Below are 18324 nucleotides of genomic sequence, written 5' to 3'. Positions count from 1 at the left end.
GTCATCCTAAAATGTTATTGCTAATTAAAGCCTTTCCAGTCATCCCGGAAACATCAATATTCTTAATACTTTTTTGTTCTAAAAAATATCTTGAATGTAGCCAAGGAAAAGCACATTTGGCAGAGTCTTTTAAAATGAGCATGTCATTTTCCAAAAGAAGTACTATTCTAGAAAACATAACATAAATTAGCAGCAAAGTGAGCTACACTTAAACTAGCACCACAGCTGAGCTTTGGTTTTCTCACGCTGATTTAGGGTCATTCATAACGGTTACTTTGCACATCCAGGCAGACCTAACGGAGGAGGGATAGCTGCTCTAAAAACTGGTGGAGAACATTTCAAACAGAAGCCAACCACTTGCTAACAAACTGTATTCAACAACATTAGATGGTATTAGATGGTTCATATTTTTCTAATAAATGATTTTGGCCCACTCTTCACCAGATGCTGTAGCCAGAGGACCAGGAAGAGTTTAGACATAGGAGAATTAAGATAATTTGCTGTGGAATTATTTTCCTAGATGTTACGCATAGACACATAAGAAATTACTGATAAAAACGCTGAAGAAAAATTGGACTGTAAATTATACCTTAACTTCTTTAATTTTAATATTTTATTGTAATATATATTACAATGAGCATTACTTATTGCACACATCTAACTCCAGTTTTCCCCTCTTGCCCACTGCTGCAGAGGTGATCAGTCCTTCATTTGCAAAAAACCTCTCTCTCATGAACACTCTTCTATTAAGTCCCCTCTCTAAACAATCATCAAACCTGTGCAGCCATGAACCCTGATCAGAGGGGAACCACAACCCAACAGATGTGAGTAGGTGGAAGACAAATGAATGAACTGAATCAAGGTTAGCGAGAGCGAGCTGTTACACTGTGTAGCATAGCTGTGTAGGAGCACACCTATCGGACAAGGAGTCTGGAAGGGAAAGCCTTACTACGTTCTCAGCTTCCAGGTTCTTTCTTCTCTGTTTTATGGTATGTATGTTCTATCTTTAGCAAACCTTACTTCCCTCAAGTGAAAGGATATTTTGTTACTTGGAAAGCAGTTTTGCTTTGGGTACAGCCCAGAACGGGGTGGGCTTTTCAGTAAGAAAAAACTTAGGCTGCTGGCATCGGTTTAGTACTGTCTTTTCTGTTAGCCAAAACGAGAAAATTATAAACAGTTCACCTTTTTAGGGCAGACTAGCAGCGGATGCAGAGCAAGCCCGTGCAGACCATATAAATAAGTCAGCAAAGATGTGACACAGTGCTAAAACTATGATTAAGATCACTTGGAAGAGAAATGTTCCTGTGGAAACGCGTCCGCATGATGGATGTCGTTCTGGGCACAGACTCCCCGTCAAGTTAACAAGGAAAACGTCCTCTTCCATATATGGCTGCGGCAATGGCTCTCCCGGAGCAAGCCGCCTGCCTTCCGACACACACTAGCTCGCTTCCTTTACCTCCACTGCTTCATAGCGTTTCCATCTGCTGAGTTTCGGAAAATCTCCAGTACAGATTTGCTAATTTCCATTAAATTCTGGTTATTCTTTAATGCAAGCAAAGCAATGTACATCCTCAGCCTCCATACCTCCTCCTAGCCACTGCAACAGCCTGGTCACAACAGTGTCAAACACGTTCTCCTGCAGTCACTGGGCAGTACTGTGGATTGCCCTGTTAGAGATTTTTCTGTTAAGGGAATACACCAAAACAAATAATGCTTAACTACACTGAACAGTCAAAGGAAGCTTTAGGAAATCATTGGTAGAGCTGGAACTAAACCCTGTGTCAGTGTTCAACCACAGATGATGGGAACAGAAAAGAAGCCATTGTTACAAGAAATAAATGACATTTTTGGTGCAGCATTTACGTACTTCCTATTATACTCGTTTTCCCCATTTTAATTAAAACCTTGAAAAATATCCCCAAAATAATCTTCCTAAAAGTGATCCTTCTGCCCTCCAAAAAACCCCCAAACTAAACCGGTTCAAAGCTTACAAAAGGTAAGCTTGCCAAGAACTGAAATCTCTTTAACTGCATCATCAGTTGGATCCTTCTTAAAAGGCTGAAAACGGTATGCTGTTGAAAAACTTATTTTGAAATTATTTCTGCACATTTGTGAGCTGTGCTCTATTTTTGTTACATATTTTAGGAAGACAAACATAGACATAAGCTTGAACGTTTGGACTTGCCATTTTCCAAGTTTTTTTGCTGTCTCTACAAACTGTAATGCTTGAAGAGAATTTTTTCTTCATAAAACCAGCTTTGATGGAAACCTCTGGAGCTTCTAATTTGAAATGAGACACTCATTAAGTGACAATAGGAAAAAGGAAGGATTATTTCTCCATAATGAGACTAACTTTAAATTTGCATATCAAGTATTTGGCACCTTTGTAGTCTGCTAATCATCAAGATATTTAGAAATTAAGCTTACAATTCCACAGCACTAAAGCTTTTTAAAACTTTTAAAATTTATTTATTCGAACAGCAACAGCACCTCTGCAGAAAATTAACTGGGCAAATGGGATCAAGAAAAAAGTGTAAGTTACAGAAAAATTAATTCCTTTGAAATGACATATCGAAGGCTGTGCTGATCTCCTCTCATCACCTAGCTCAGTGTTTCACCCCACCTGATGCAGGCTGCCATTTATACTGACAGTAAGAACGTTAACAACAAGCCGTTAGGCCACTGCAGTATTATTCCACTCAGACAAGCAGCTCCTCATCTGACCCTGTACTCCAGCATCCACCAAGGCAATGCCAAGCAAAGGAAAACACTACAACGGCATCTGCCCCTACTGCGTACTGAAGCATGCCTTGCTGCAAAGCTTTCTACTGAAATACTTAACAGTGCTTCAGACCACAGGGGAAATGAATATACAGTAAGAGTCAAGTTATCGTGCAGAAGTCACCTTTCTGAAGCAATAACCAGCCTACTTATTCACATCTCGATACACCACTCTAATTACCCTTACAAACCCAGAAATGACTAAGCAACTCATACTTTTGGACTAATGTTTGTGCTTCCTGCAGACTGACACCTTTTCATCAGCTGTGTTTCCATGGGTTTAAAGCTTGATTCAGAAACACTGTATGGAATTGATCCCTCCTAGACCAGAGATCATGTTTACAGCCACTTTCATCTAGCATAAGGATGGTAAAGTCACTCGAGAGAGCTGTCCCCCCTCCTTGTTGATTATTCACCCTTGTTAACCAGCCTCCTGGCCGATTATTCATACTACTTTCCTTTCTGACCAGTGCTAGCATTAGTGCAGCCACTGAGGAGTGCTGGAGCGAGGAAAAGATCTGGTGGCTGAAACACTAATCCAACAAAGAAAGTGGCTAGTTTAGGCCATCTTGGGTACAAACGTGCTTGTCCTGGCATGGCAGAGGTAGTGAGATGGGGATGGAGAAAAAAAAAAGAGAACTGGGTGAAAAAAAGCAAAGGATACAGTCCGTGGCTGTATGCTGGACCACACTGGTCACAAGTCAGCCTCCACCCCCAGCCATCAAAGTTCTGGTTAAAAAAAGAGCACGAATAGACATGTTTCTAAAATAAGCAGAATTAAATAGCCTCTGGAGACACCCATTACAGGACTTGATGGCTACCCTGCTAAAAAAGTTCCTTCTTCCCTCACTCCAGATGGTTTACTGGCTTTAGCGGGGGGCCACACTTTCCAGTGTGTCTTTTACAGACTGGTAAAATTAATCCCATTCACATTTCTGGTCTTCTGACTTTGCAGCACCCCAATCCAAATGGAAATGCTTGAAGTAAGCCTGCCTTCAACAGCCCATCTACCTGCAAGCCTACCAACAGCATGATTCATCAAGACCACGATGTTCTTTCTCTCCCAGCAACTTTGCAGACATTAATGGAGTGGATTTTGAACTGCATGCAGCAATATGGAAAGAATGGGACATTAACCCAGATTAATGTGCAAAATAAGAAATTCTTTAGCACTGAAACAGTTTTTTACACAAAAAATTAATCACATCAAGACTCTTAGTCAAATTGTGTCCTGAAAAAGCTTTAAAGCATAACCACTTCAGCTTACTGGGACACTACAGAATGAAAGAATCAGCAGTATTTCACATTGGACTTCATTTCTGTCAGTTATTACCTGTAAGTTAGTGGAATAAAACAAGCACAGTCACCAAAAACTCACGATAAGCACTTCCATAACAGCTCTGTTTTAGTGGGGCATCATATGTTAATATATAATAAACCCATTAGGACATAAATTTTAATTATAATTAGAGTTAAAATCTACAGGAAACCAGCTTTCTGCTCAAGTTAACGATACTGCAGGAGCTGGTATCCCTATCTGACACCATCTATCACAATTAGTGTATGTCACTAGTTATTTCAGAAGATCCCCCTGCAGGGCTGAAAGTCCAAAAAAGATGAGAATACACATTTCTGCATGCTAGAACCACGGGGAAATATATCACAATTCTGCAGATTCTGCATGGAAACTACCTGCTCCCCTCCTACGCTTAGTAAGGCAGACAAACATACACAGTGACTCAACTGGTTTGTTAAGACTCTCAGTTATACTGTGTTACTACCCATAGTTTATTCATACTTAAAGCTCTAAAAGATTCCTCAAGAGATCAAGTCATGTAAAATTCACCAAAAAGGACTGGATTCAATAGGAAAAAAATCAGTAAGCATTAGGTTCTAAAATCAACTTGTGGGTATGAAACCACTACTGGAAATCCAGCATGGGCACCTGCATCATATCGCCTCTTCAGCTGAATACATGAAAATGTTCATGTCCAAGTACCAGCAGGCTGAGGCCACAGCTCACAAGAACAGATTTGGGAAGCTGCTCATGGTATCGGCTTGTTTTCCCAGAGTATGGGGTGTTTGTTAGTTTATATAGGACACAGCTGCTTCCAGACAGAACACCTAAACGCACAAGCACTCGCACAGTTTGACCATATTATTCCTTCCATATAGAATGTATTAATATTTGTACCTGGATGTCACAGGAGCCCTCAACTTACTGGCAGTTCTAAACAATGGAACAAAAAGCAATTAGGTATTTTTCTGAAATGTATTTTTTGCTCTTCATTTGAATTACTGAGTAGAAACAAACCTGCCCAAGTTAGATGCCTGGCTGCAGTGAAGGAGATTTTTCTTGATAGAACTCATAGACTTCCTCTACAATCAGAAAAATAGAGGTACCAATTTCAGAACAACTGCAGATGATCAAGTTTTCTGATATTTGACATCTCTCCACCTTGAGAAAGGTAAAATGTGGTAGATCCAGCTGTGATACAGTTTGCATGACAGAAGGTGGCAATGGTTCCCAGATACTTTACAGCACTGAGGCATACCCAGGAAGTCAGGTAACTGGGCTCCAGTCCCTCCTCAGCCCCAAAGGGTTTGAATTCACGTTTCCTGGGAACGTTCTATCATCCTATATGATATACTGGTAAGAGCACTCTCTACCACTCTAATTAAACCAAAATGTGCTATTCAACGAAGAATGCAAGGCACAGAGACAGAGAACGAGCTGGTAAGAGTTTTAATCCTTGTTTATCTACTGAAACACTCAGATGGTGGGAGGTAGAAGAAAGATCTAAGTGGGGTTCAACAACCTGTTCCCTGTAACATATATATAGTTTTTACAGCATATTGCTAATTGATAGAAGTAAAAAGTCTTGAGACCATGATTCAGAGTATGAGCTTTATTTCTTTCTCCCAAATGCCCTAACCTGTAGGAATGTGAAGGGAAACAGATGTATGTTCACACTCAGACAAGAAGAGAGCCTCGACTGCAAACCTCCTGTATCATGCATGAGTACTGTGACTAGTACACACTGAGCTGAAATCTCTAATTGCAGACCTACTAATCTGAACTATATGGCCTTCTCTATAGACTTAAAGAAGTTGAAGTGAATACGTATCCTCCAACAAGCAACTGAAGGCAGCCAGGGAGCTGCTGGTAAAGCAAGGAGAGATCTACTGAATTTAGACCTCTATGGAACATAGCAAACCTATTTAGGCAGGATAGAATACATGCCATATTTTATTTAATGTATTTCTAATTGATATTTTCACTTAATGACAAACAAACTCCTGCAACTGGCTGCAAACCTAAATTACACCCATCACAAGCAAACCCAAGTTGCATAGTAAATTGTAAAGAATACTAGCGCTGCTAAAGCCTACTCAATTTGTCCTTTTATAACATCTTTTTCAGAAGTCTCACAAGTCCAGATTTCATGCCGGCAACAGTGACAAAGTAAAATGAGAAAAAATGCTCAGCGACAATGAGAAGATGCTGCAACTGACAAAGAGCCTTCACCTGTCAAGTCAGCAAACCCCAAGCCCAACCCTGATCTCTTCCCTTTGTTCTAATGTCTTTCAGAGAGCAATGTGGTGCAGGCAGGACTGACATTGGTTAGCCAGCACCAGTTTTGAAGGAAGGATCTTTTTCCAGTAGTCTACGCACAGAAGGTTTGTATTTCATGACTAGACCTCCTTAGTACTACCATACTATCAGTAATTTTTTCATTTAAGAATACCTTGCTGTATTAACCATCCTTGTCCCTAGCTTGGTCCTAATGTGGACAAAGAGACTTTTTGTACAATGTTTTCTCGACCTGTTGGATTATAATTTGAAGCTAAGATTCCACAGTTTAGGAGTTACTTTGGAAATACTCATGAGAATATTATTTTTTCCACACAGGTTTATTTAGATATTTTTACCAGGCAATTATCCACAGACTGCAATTTATAGAGTAAACTCTGACAACTGTATTTTGGAAAACTAACAACCAGGTGTATTGTGCTTAATGTTCAACATTAAATTAGGAGAAAAATACAACCCTGCATATTCTCAAGCAGAGCAGGCAGAGGCCTGCAGCTACATCTAATTAAAACACTAGCAATATGCTTTTATTGTTTATTACCTATGGCTTATACTTAGTTTCAACTAAACATTTGCATCTTTTCCTCAAAAGCCAGTTTGTAACAACTTCTTGCTACTCTACACCTCTCAAACTATTGTGCTTACTAAAGAACAGAACAAAAAAACCAGAATACCTCACCACCACACACCTGTGCTCCTCTCTCACCAAGAAATCCCACGTCAGTGCATCCTGCCCACAGAAAGCTGGGATTCCTACAAGGACATTATGAAGCTCCTTGAATTTTAAGCAGGGACAAAATAATGAGATCTATTCATGAGCTGCTTATGCTAGCATGAAAGCACACCACAAATACAACACCTCTCTAAGGCTAAACAGCTACCATCCCAAGCCCACAACCGATACTGTGGTTAAAACTATTTTCTCTACCTACAGCAGCTTCAATACATGTGCAACTTGAAAGCCTCCTCTCTAAGGATAAATATATAATGAAGACATGTAAGTATTAAGAACCAACACCCCTAATTTTTTCCCCTTAAAACTGTCACTGACAAAAAAAAAAAAAAACATTTTCCATACTTTTGCAAACAGAAGTTGCCAGTAGTTCAAGTCCATCACAGCCTTACTCAAAGCACGTTGTCTCCAAGAATTTGTAAAAATTCTCACTGTATACAATCTCACTGTTATCAGCAGACATTTTTCCACAACAAATATTTCAGGGGTTTCATTATTACAAGCACCTCTTTACACAATTGTGATAAAAACAGAGAAAAAAATTATCTCTGTTGTTCCATCACTTTTCAAATGCTTTTAGATCCATCAGTCATTTTTTCCAAAATAATTTAATTTCTCCTCTTGCTTAAGTATGACACTTCTTTTTGGTGGTGGAGAGCGTGAATTGAGTATTTCACTTGTTTACATAGGTCTTGCTAGTCTACAAGACTTTTTGGCTAAGTTTAGCATTTCCATCTCAGACAGATTACAATTAGGAATGCCACGTAATGATTTAAGCCATTCTAGTAGAAAACATGGGTGTCTGTTCCTTGTGGTAGTATTAAATTCCCACACACTCTGCACTACTTACTACTCACATAAAGAGACTATTTAATTTTGTGCAACTTAAACCTCACATTCATCCACACAGGGGGAAATGAAAAGTTTAGTTAAACATATAAATATAGCTCTTACACAGCTGACTGTAACTGATGCTTCTGAGGCCGTACTGCCTTAGTAATATCCACAACTGTCACATCATCTGGCTAAATTTATGTTAATCCAAGCTTTTATTTTAAAGGAAAAGCAGAACAGAGACATTCTTAGTAAAAAGCTAGAGAACTTCAGCTAATACAATGTCTTGCTTATCTCTTTCTTTAAGAGAAAAGTTGCAAATGTCTCGCTGGCTGTTGCTGCAGGTACTGCAGGAAGCCAGAAGCTGGCACACCGCAAAGGGCAAACTCAGCGGAAACTGTCATTACATGGCAGCGTTCTCCCACCAGTAGCTATCATTAACACTCAGGGTAGTTTCAGCAACCAAAACCAAGATGAAAGCTAACTGCTGCTAAAAGGAACAGCAGTGCTACAGCATATTCCCCCCCCACCAAAAAAAAAAAAAAAGTCACCTCTGCCCCTGCCCTTGTACTTGTAGACCTCCCCTGCCACCATCCTGAGCCAGTTTCCCTGGCTGGGCTGACAGAGGGGTACCTTGAGTCATCCCTCTCCCCTCGACACTGAAACCTGCTTTCTGAGCCTCAGCGAACTGAACCAGAGCTCCACGTGGACAGAGGAGTGCTCAAGAAACAACCTCTATAGAGTGGCAGGTGGCTGTCAGAGCAACTGACCTCCGAAATTACACCAGGCTCTTTGAGTACTGCTAAACCAAACTAAATCCAGGCCGTCACAGACCTACCTTCCTTCTCTGCTGGCCTGGTGTGAATTGCTTGTGAGTGCTCTTAACACAGCCAGCTGGTTTGGGGAACTATTCCGATTTTATTTTTACTTTTTTTCCAATATGTCATTACAATAAAATAGCTGGCCAAAAAAATTATGACAAGTAAAGAACACAACACTGAAGGCTTTTCAGGAGTGTGTGTATGTTTGTATTTTTGGTGGTGTTCTTTTTTCGGTTGGTTGGGGTTTTTTCATTTTAATTCAGGAACTGATTGGCAAGTACATACAATAATGTTTACAGGGAGCATCTGAATATTTAATTGCAAGTTTTTTAAAAGATTCAGGATTCTAACACAATTTAAAATGAGACTTGTACTGAAACAACTCTCATCTTCAACATACTTTCAACACTGGGTAAGCGGTCAGGAAAATGATCACACAGAACTAATAAAAACCTGGTCATCCCACAGAACTATGTACAGCCTTAAGAATCTGTATCTCTCTATGATTTATTTAATAAATATTTAATTTTACATATGCCCATTATATGTATTTTAAGATATATATAAAACTAGTAACAATTATTAATTCAATGGCAATGGTAACTGGCTAGGTATAAGCACACAGTGAAACAAACAGTGGACTTGATGCAGATTGTAATCCTGAAGTCTCAGCACTTACAAAAAGCTCACCAACCTCAGGAAAAAAATTATTTCAACCTTAAAAAAATGTCTTTTTTTATTATTGTTTTTTAAAAAACAGACCCATCTAGAGAAAACAGTCCTTATTTGAACAACCTGCCTACTTTTGCTACATACGTTTGCTGCTTTCCACAGGAGGATTTGAAGCCTGGAGTCCACAGGCTGCTTCTAAGAGGACTGCAAGAGATAGTAAAAATATGAAGTTTCTTAAAGTAGCTAAGGAGATCTACCAGTTTGCCACTACTGAACAGAGACAGCTCAGCTTCTCCAGGCCCTAGAATTCCCCGCTTTGCACACCTTTCATCTATCTGATGCCAACTGCAGACAATACTTTCATCTCTCAACGCGACAGTAGAACAAGTGAAGCAGTAACTCCTTGCTGAGTTATTTCTCACCTGGTCTAGCAACCTAAGATAAGATTACTCAAATCAGAAAAGCACTGAAGCATGCATGAGCAGATGCTGTGAGGTTCTGCAGCAGTTTACGCCAACTTATCTCTGGACAACCACAGTCCCACACTCATCTGTCTAGGAGCTGCACATTTTCCTTTCTTCCCCTTGATCTGAAGCACGTCGTTAGTAACACGTGGTCACCCGGTTGAAACAGCTGATCTAGCTGAAAATTAATTTTTTGCCAAGGTATTTTTCAACCAGATCAGCTACCTCAATGACTTACTGTACAGCCTCATGACTTCCACTGCTGACACAAGGAGGATGGCAAGACTGCACAAGTACAGGCAGGAGGGACAGCTAAGACCTACGTTGGTATAAATTGCTGCAGTCGTGTTCCTATGTAAATAAAACACATTTTTAGTTAAATTCATGGTTCAAGGGCCACTGGAAAATTTTCAAAGTAAGAAATTCAGGTTAATTTGAAAATCAATTGTCTACAACAGAGTTTTAAATTAATGCTGAGTGAGGTTTGGTTGGTTTTGGTTTTTTTTGGTTTTTTTTTTTTAAAAAACCAACTCTGCAGAGATGCAGTATTAAAATTGCTTCCAGCTACAAGCAAATGTTAATCACATTAAATACAGGCATCATTCATTTAGAAAGTGAAAGTGCATTTTGAATTATACACTAAAAAGAACCATTAACTGGAAGCTTTTTTATCACTACCTAAACACTCTCCAGATTGCTGCCAGCATTTTTATCACTGCTAGCTGACCAATCTTACACACTATAGTTACTCTTTAATGCTAAAATTGAATTTTTACTGAAACTGCTAGTATCAGCAACATGGCTATGTAGCATTTTAGTCTACCCTTTGAAAAGTTATGTAAACAACATCTGCAGTAGAAGGAGATAACATACATAGAAAAAAATGTTTACCACTGTTTATCAATTTTATGATGCTATTTAAACAACCTATAGCTGGTACATATAGTATGTTCTTCCAAAAAAGGAAATTTGCTGTTTCCTTTTTTACATACAAGCCCACACCCAGGAAAAATTACACTGAAATTCTTGGTCACTTATTTCTCACACAGACTGGTATTTGCATAGAAGTGACAAAAACAGCACAAAAAAGTTATTCCTTATTTTTTCAATTGTACAGTAAAAGCAAAGAACAAATGTTATCCCCTAAAATGTTACACTTACAGATGTTTTGGAAACGCATGTAGGTTACACTCACACACACCTGAAACACAGATTTTTCACCTATTCTGACAAAAAACGAGCACACTGACATTTTGAAAACCATCAAGCCGTATATTTTATGCAGATGGGCTTCAGTATGCCTTTCCGCATCAGGCCAAACTAGCTAGCACCAGAAACCGAGCACGTTAACATACACAAAATACAACCTTGCAAAACCTTCTCTGAGGTTCCTTTTGTGGTAATTCCTGACTTTATCCTATGCCTGCTAATTTCCTAATACACCAGAAAATATAACATCAGTGTAATAAGAAAAAACAACAGCCAGAACACACCAGCAGCACATAATCAACCTTGCTTACTCTAGCCAATATTGTGGATGATGCTAGCAAAAATTTCCTCATTTCTCCTTTTTACTATCAGAAGGGGGAGCATTTCACTTGCTGACTGGACAAGCACAAAGTCTTCAGCCACTCCACTATCAAAGATAAGGTAATAATATGAGAGGTCAAATGCAAAATTTAATCCCAATTTAATGATAAACTACTACTAAAATGTGTAATTTTTTGATCCCGGGGAGAATTTTTTTATTTAACATCAAGAAGGTTACATTCTTTTGTATTTATCTCCACTTCAGAAATAGGCTTTCCTTTTAGCTGTACACATCTTCACACAAAACCTTTTTACCTAAGATCTGGAAAACCAGACAGCTGAGGGTCTAGGCCGAGCTTGGATGTTGTCCAATTTAATACTTGAGCAACTGAATCTGCAGAGGGTGCTGGCCAAGCTACTAGAATGCCAGGTCCTTCAAATGACCTATGGTCCCCGATACGCTCCTGACACTCCAGTTACCCCACAACTCAATGGGAGAGTTCTGTTTTATGGCAGTGCAAGGCCACAGATCGTTCCCCGTGCGTCCTGCCAGCCTACAAAGACACAGAACAGATGAGGACAGGTCAAACTGCTTCGTAGCCAGCTGCACAAGAGGCAGACACGACTCTCTGTGCCAATGTGCAAGGCTAGCACCATGTTAGGACACACTAAACTGCAATTCCACCAAAGAAAATTAACACACCTTAGAACGACAGCTTGTCTTCCTTTTTCCTTTGAAAAGGGAACAGCTCCTGCATCTTTACGTCAATAATTACTTCAAGGTTATGCCAAACCAGACATCCCAGTGTAAGGTCTGTTTTTCAAAACCACAACCTCAGGGACGAAGTACACGTTAACATCTAAGATACTACCTTTGATTCACAGCATCACCATTTCCTAAGTGAAATACCGACTCTTTCTAAATTAATCTAACACAATAATTTACTTGTCTTTTAAATAACCACAAATCAGTCATCTTTACATGAAGTTCAGTGTTTCAGTTTAGCCCAATATATAATTATTCTTTTTCATTCTACCACAAAGGCCAAGAAAAGAAGGCTTTCACTTTTTGCGTTCACCTTCCACATCAAAAGCGCCTTTACTTGCACAGCTCTAAAGGTTAAAATTTTTTTTGTTAATAGCCATAACAGAAAATTAACTACATGTGAGTTACTTGTATGTGGCATATATACTACACATAAATTTATAGTTTGATACAATAAGAATCCATATAAACAATGGCTCTCCTTCCTGCTTATACACTAGAATGTTCCAAGAGCAGAACTTAAAAAAAAGCTAAGTCAAAACTAGGACTAAACTGAGCATAAGTGATCTTGCAGAAAACACAAATTCAAAATAAATGAACTGTAAATATTATGTTGATCTTTTGGGGTGAGAAAATACTGGCACTAGATATTGTGTATGTTACAGTTTATGAGCATTTTAAGAAGAATCTACACTTAAACGGTCTTACAAATTAGAAGTGTAAAGATGTCTATAAACAGAAAACTAATGATTTGTTGGCAGAATGTGAGAACTGCATTAATTTATCAAAGATATGCAAGGTGTTCTTCTGTGGGAGAAAGGAAAAAGGATAGTGAGAAAACACTAGTATCTTCTTAGATCTTACTAGCCGTAACAACAAAGTTAAGATTCCAGCCTCAATTTTGTTACTCAAAGCTTCCCCCTCTAATAAAAACCACAAGAATACTGATGATATTTTGCTGCTGCTGTTGGAAAAGAAAGAAAGCGCATGAAACTGCTTTTAAGACAGAAAGCATTATTTCATAACCCTTTTTGCAGATGACTGTAAAGAGAAATTGAGAAAGATAATAGACAAAAATGTCGCTCTTAAAGAGCCTTTTACTCAGTGACACTCCAAAGAGGTTTACAGGTCAGGTACGAATCTTTTATTAACTTTCCCAAAAGAAAACATTTTTTATTATAGTCTCATGAGGCTACTTTTCCTACCACGTGCTTGGTTATATGCAGATTTTATACTTAATTAGTGACTTTACCATCTATGTGAACATCTTCAATCTATTAATGGGAGAATACAATAGCCTAGGCAGTCTACTAAGCACTCTGAATAGTCTAAGAATACAAAAGTAAAAGAACGAGCTTATTACAAAAGTACAGGATGCTTAATAACAACATTCTGCTAAGAAGAGCACCCTTAGTACTGAAAACGACAACTGTACTATTTAGTGATGCATATGAGGTGCCCAGTGTCTCATTTTCCATTCACAGGAATCAGAATTTTCGTTGTCTCTGGATGACATTCCCAATAGAAGCTATTTGGCAAGCCTACACATGCCTTAAGCTGGGCTAGAAACTCATACAGTCTGTTATGACCACAGCTAAAGCACATGACAATTTCTTACAATGAAACTACGCACTTTTTTACTGGTACTTACACTACTAATCCACATGGTGGGAGAGAAGAAAGTTTAGAGAAAGGTGTCATCATAAATTTATCCTGACTTACAGTTTTAACAGTTTAGGTTACTGGGCCACACCTATGCAGGACAAATTAAAAGAAAAGAAAAAAAAAAAAACACACGTAGAATTTGTCTTCCCATTTGTGGGTTAACACCAAAATTATGTACTCAGCTACCCAAGAAACTCCATAACCACGACAACTGACAGATACCGGTCAATATTGTGGTCCACTGTGGTTACTGCAAGGCAAGTAACATCATCCTTTTCAGAAAGTTGGCAACAGAATACACAACAGAACAGAGCAACACAGAACAAGGAGGAACTACACACGAAAAAAGGAGACGGTATTGGCCACCATAGATGACAACATTATTCAGCATTTGAACTAACCAACAGATTCTGATTTTTTGACACAAAAGGAGCCTTAAATCAGACCGAGATATTGCCAGTGTGTCCAGGAGACAGAGCCACAGAATTTGTTCATCTGTTCACAATTCTGTGACACTCTTGAAAAACAAAAAAACATCCTCTTCAGAAACAACAGCTAACCCCCCCTACACCAAAAACTCATTTTTCTGTAAGGCTCAGAGATGCACGTGTTTGTATATAAAAAAAAAAAAACAAACCCATGCACGCACACACAAAAGCAGAAACCTAAAAAATCTCAAGTCATCTAACCAGCAATGTCAAAACTGCTGATGGGAACGCTAACACTAGTTAAGTACCTTCAAAGCAAAGCAAGCAGAGCAAGTGGAAACAATCTGTAGAATCAGCAATATAAAGAGAGATGGGACATGAGAGGTAGGAAAACATAGGCTTAACTCAGAGTTTGCTACTGCTGGGAGATGGGAAATTTTCTACAGGGCACAGAATGCAGCAGATGACTTAAAAATCTAGTCATAGGGGAATAGTACAAATACTGGCAAGTACTTTTTAATGACACTTCCAAAATAAATGTAACTACATATTGCCTTAATTACATTTTTAAGGATTATTTAATTTATGTAATTGCTTTATGAACTCTACCAATAGATCCCCAGAAGCTTAAAAAAGAAAAAAAAAAAAAAAAGGTACTTCCAACAAGGATTCCCTTTCAGAGGGGCTAACTGCAGCTCCTAAGAATCAAAAAGCTGCCAAGGGGATTGGTCACCCCCCCCAAAAAAAAGTTGGAATAAATAAATCACTTGAAGTTCCAGAAAAGCAATTGAAGGCAGAATAGGCTCCACTACTGCCAACCCTGGATTCCCTCTTTTCTGGATCTGTCTAATATCTCTTCCAAGTGCCATGCAAGGAGGCATGAGCAATCTTAAAGCTAGCTAGCTTGTCACTGTTAATTCTGATTAGGAAAATCCCTGACTGCTTTAACTTCAGTTTTGCAATGTCTCACTGATTATAATAGTCTCTCTCACATGAAATGGGTACAAAATATATTTGGAAAGGAATGGGGAGGAAGAGGAGGTTGAGTACACCAGTTACCAGCAATGTGCCATCCAGCCTCTACTCTTCCCCCCAAAAAACCCACTCCCCATGCCATGTGGTGGGTCCAACTAACAGAACAGAAGGTAGTGCAGCTCACGCATCCACCTCCCTACGTGCAACAGTGACATGAGCAAAGGCCACAGCAGGCATCACAAGCAGCTCTGCACTGAAGCAGCCCAGGTCCCCTGGCCCCCAGGCAGGAGAGGAACAGCAGGAACTCTGCATGTCTGTCCACTAGAAGGAAAGGGAGTGGCGATGGAGCCTGTTTCAGAACTACACCTTCTGACGACAGCTTACAAGACAGTCCCATCAAGAGGATATACTTCAACAGCCTGTTTAACAACAGTCTTGCCACAATCAGAACCATTTCTGAAGGCCAGTTACCAAGAGCCACGGACAGCCAGGAAGCCTGCAGTAGGCTGACCAGAGGGCTGGAAGAACCACAAGCTAAGTATGCATCACATCACTCGGCTAAATCAAGACTGGGTGGAAAGGTAGGCATGACAACTATTTGCAAACAACTGAAGAGCATTCATACCAGTGGCAGCAAGGGAATTATATTCAGGGTAACAGAGAACATAGCACATGTCTACCCCATGTTTGCATCGCTCTTCCTGAGCTAGCCTTTCTGCTACCCAAGTGATCTACCTCCCAAGCTGCTTGCTATATCATACGAGCTCTTTTCAAAACCGCATCATAGTGGAGCTACCCTAAGAGAGGTATAGGGAGGATGGTTAAGAGCAGAGGAATGAAATCATGAATCAGGAAGAGAGAACAGCAGGAAAAGTTTCCGGACAGTTTGTTTTCAGCTGTGGGAATCGCATCCCAAAGGAAGTGGTAGAAGATTAACCACTTGAGTCACTTAAGACATAACACTAAAATTCTGCACTCACATCAGAAACTCACATCCCTCCAAATCAGTCCTTCACAAGGGTGGGCATAACTAGGAACATGATGCAGACTGGATGACTGAACGTACAGAGCAGAATGAGCTCCCTGGCCGCACACAAAAAGAACACCAGATTTTTAAGTGCTGACACTTCATTTTGAAGTAAGTCTGGTTCATTCATCAACATGGCTGGCAAACAGATACCTTAATCAAAGTTGGAGCTCATAAGTGCTGTTAAGATTTCATTCTGCATGCCTGTCAGGTTTGTACCTTTCAGCTGAAACATCTTTGAAAAGGACAAAAGTTGAAGGTGTTAACATCCAAAACTTGTCTTGTCTTGCCTACCCATTGCCAATGGCGCACTGTTTCTGCAGCCCTTACAAATATAGCCTTAGGCAGGCTTGCAAAATGCTACTTAACCATTTGCCAGAGGCAAGTGATATTTTGTGACAGAGAATGAATCATCAGTTTCATCACTGGGATGGATGTGGACAATGAATGTCTTCACTGCTATTAAAGTCTTGTTTAATATAGTCCAATTTACATCTTTCTAGTAGTAAATTATTTCTTAAAAAAAAAGAAAGCTTCTACCAAGTCATTTCATAATAGAAAACAGATTTTTCTCACCCTACCATCACTTACCAAATGATTAATGTGCCAGGAGTATGGATTATCTAAATCTGTTTTCACATACATAAAGCCCTGCTCCATTTCAACAGTTAAGCGCACATGCAGCATTAGTCACAAGTGGTTCCACTAATCTGAATGGAGACAAGCCTTATTTCTAAGGTTTGTGTGTCTTGGCATGAACCGGACTGTAGCACCTATGGCAAACCTACCAGAAAAATCAACATTTTCACCGAACAGGTATGTGCACATGTGTTGGCATGAATGGACTGTTGTATTATACCAAGGACAAATGCAGAAGGAACCAAGAACACTGTTCACCTTTCTTTTCTTGAAGAAAAAAATAGTCACAAAGGCTACCTGATGAGTCTAACAGGCAGGCAGACACTTATTCCATAAGATAAAGGCATTTGACATGGGCTAAACAGTGAGTCAGAAAATTTCCTACCACTTCATGTTTCCTTCCAACCATCGGTATAGGAAGTTAGTAACAGGAGACAAAACACTGTGCTCCCACTGCTGTAAGTTATTTCAAAAATATCCACGTGAAAACAGATTGCGTACAGAGGCCTCACATTCCTGCTTGCACCCCGACACAAGCTTATAACAAGTTATAACGGCTCAGAGGCACAAATACGAATGCATCGAGCAGTCAGAACGCGGCACTACGGTCATTCAAACAGTGCACACATCCCGCTCTTAACGGTTACTTTTCGCAGAGATGTGCGGGTCGAAAGACTGGATACTCACGGTCCTACACCGCCTCGCTCCGCAGCGTTTCACCCCGGTAACTCTCCCCTCCCCGCGCCCGCCCCCGCGGAGGACAAGCCTGCCCCGAGGCCCCGGCCCCGAGGCCCCGGCCCCGACGCCGGCCCGGGCGCTGAGGGGGACGCCCGCCCTCTCACGCACTCCCCGGGAAGCCGCCCGAAACTTTACCCCGTCTAGTGCTGCCGCTTCCCGGACACCTCTGGGCGGGAGGCCGCGGGCGGCTCCGAGCGGGGCAGCGGTACGGGCTCCCACCCTGGTTGCGAGGGCAGGGTCGGGGCGGCCCGGCCCCGGGCGGACAAAGGCCCAGCCGGCCCCCGCGGGGACGGGAGGCCCTAGGCCGCCGTCCCGCCGCCACGGGAAGCCGCAGGCTGAGCCCGACACCTTCCAGCCCGCAGCGCCGGCCCGGGACGCGCACACCGCCCCGGGGCGGGCCCGGGAAGGCGAGGCACCCCGCCTCCCCCCGGGACGGGCGCGGAGGGACCCGCGCCCCGGGGCGGCGGTGGCTGGCGGGTGCTGCAGGCGGTTCCCCTTGCGGGCGGGCGGCGGGAAGCCGCGCTCGGCGCCCTCTGCCCCGCACCGCCCGCCGGAGCCCGCCCGGATACCGGCGGGCGCGCCCGAGACGAGGCGCCCCGGGCCGGGCGGGCACCGTTCAGCCCGCTCCCGGCCGGCTCCCACCCCCGCCCCGTCCT

The 18324-nt window shown here is 41.1% G+C and overlaps 1 protein-coding gene and 2 long non-coding RNA genes across 3 annotated transcripts in view; 1 reads left to right on the top strand and 2 right to left on the bottom strand.

The window, feature by feature from the left end:
* Positions 1-18324, top strand: part of LOC308062609 — a 273089-nt gene that overhangs the window by 187633 nt on the left and 67132 nt on the right. The window lies entirely within an intron of this gene.
* The window catches only part of ITGB1 (integrin subunit beta 1), a 44982-nt gene that overhangs the window by 26410 nt on the left and 248 nt on the right, over positions 1-18324 (bottom strand). The window lies entirely within an intron of this gene.
* On the bottom strand, positions 6056-18323 carry LOC308062607. Its single transcript, XR_013927635.1, has 3 exons — positions 9761-18323; positions 9581-9640; positions 6056-7129 (listed from the first exon to the last, which is right to left on the bottom strand). It is a non-coding gene; the product is annotated as an uncharacterized lncRNA (long non-coding RNA).

The sequence above is a fragment of the Falco punctatus genome, assembly GCF_963210335.1.
Source record: "Falco punctatus genome assembly, chromosome: 4".
Classification (NCBI taxonomy): Eukaryota; Metazoa; Chordata; class Aves; order Falconiformes; family Falconidae; genus Falco; species Falco punctatus.
Note: the sequence above shows the minus strand (reverse complement) of the source record. Positions and strands in the feature narration are given on the sequence as shown.